Raw genomic sequence first — 1,929 nt, forward strand, 5'->3', positions numbered from 1 at the left:
CCAAGATAGGAAGCATGACTATGGCTGGGACTCGCAAAACGAGGAGAGCCAGCCCCAGCAGAAAAGACAGCGAACACAACCTTCATCTTCGAGCACAAACCCTCAACAGTGCGTCTGTGGCATGTCTCACAAGTATGCTGACTGCTACTACCTAAATCCTTCGAAGGCACCAGAAGGATGGACACCAGCCATCCAAGTCCAATCGAAAGTCATCACTGCAGTCAAAGGGAGCAGGAGGCTTCGGACAAACATCGAAAAGAACTTTAGGAGAAACAAGATCAACCTACCTAAGTTCTGGCAGTCTGACAGTACGGAGAATCAACACAAGACTCCGACAGAAGACGAGACTTCAAACACTGCTGCCGCGTTACCACGCAAATCAAGAGCTGCATTTGTTACGTCAAAGTTCGCACTCAGCACAACCGCAAAAGACGAGTACGGCGACTGCTTTCGACTCGATAACTGCGCGGATACGCATGTCTGCAATGACCTATCTCGCTTCACTAAATACAAGCCTCTGGAAAATGAAGTCATCGAGTTTGGCGACTCAGGCACATACATCACGGGTGTCGGCAATGTCACAGTCCATGTTGATACCCCATCGGGTCCAGGCTTAATCCAGATCGAGAATGTTGCCCATGTTCCCGGATTCCACTGGAACCTCATCAACACGCACTCTCTCGAACAACAAGGCCTCTATTTTAATACTAGGACCTGTTGGATGGAGTATTCGGATGGATCAAATGCCTTCAAGGCAACAAAGTATGGTGCTTTCCGAGTGGTCGAACCTTGCATGAAGGACGCTGTCTTCAAGGCAAAGTCGCACCAAGAGGCTGTGAAGTCATTTGCAATGGCGACCAAGTCGAGAACACCTCAAGTGGCAATAGCATCTATGGATATCTGGCACGCAAGGCTTGGCCATATCCGTAAGGAAGCTCTCGAACACGTGCCTCAAGTAGTCGAAGGAGTCGCACTTGGCACTCACGACTTTGAACGAAAATCTGAGCTTTGTCCCGAATGCCAACTCGGACAGGCGCACCAGCAAATCTCACGTGTACCAACCTGGAGGGGAACCTACCCTTTTGAAAGGATACATCTCGACCTTGTCGATATGGAGGAAGCCTTCAACGCCGACTCCTGGGTCGCTCACTTTTATTGCGACCACTCGGCTTACCACGTATCCTTCAATCTCCCGAACAAGGCTCAAGAGGAACTCCTGTCGGCTACGCAAGAGTTTCTCGCCATTACAAACGACAACTGGGGTTTCACTACGCGGTACATCCGATCAGATGGCGAGAAAGGTCTGGGTAAGAAATGGAAGCATTTCATTACAATGAAAGGAATCATCTTCAATCCATCTCCACCAGATACGCCAGATCAGAACGGTCCTGCCGAACGTTCTGGGGGGGTGATCATGACTATCGCTCGCAAGCTTCGAATACAGGGAAATCTACCTCAGAAACTCTGGCCCTACATCGTTGCTCATGCTACCCGCCTCCTCAATCGCATCCCGGTTCAACGAAAACAATGGCAAACTCCGTTTGAGATGGTTCATGGCAGAAAGCCGAACCTCTCACATCTCAAAATCATTGGCTCTCTCGCCTATGTATTGATCAAGAACAAGAAAGCTCGTCCGGCCAGAGCGAAACTACAAGAAAACGCGCTCACGGGATGGCTTGTCGGATTCGACGCAACTAATATCCACAAAGTTTGGATTCCACACCTCGATCGTGTAATTGTATCTCGTGATGTTCAAATTGACGAGAAAGTCATGTACGATCCACAGCTTGCCACAACTCGTCCTGAATCAGGACAGGCTCTCGCCATTACGGTCAACGAAGTTGATCTGGACGAAGAAGATGTTGAGCCATTGCCTATCACGGAGGATATAGCAACATCAGTTCCTGTTTCGATACAACCGGAAGCAGA

This window comes from Fusarium oxysporum, chromosome 14, assembly GCF_000149955.1.
Source record: "Fusarium oxysporum f. sp. lycopersici 4287 chromosome 14, whole genome shotgun sequence".
NCBI classification, from domain to species: domain Eukaryota; kingdom Fungi; phylum Ascomycota; class Sordariomycetes; order Hypocreales; family Nectriaceae; genus Fusarium; species Fusarium oxysporum.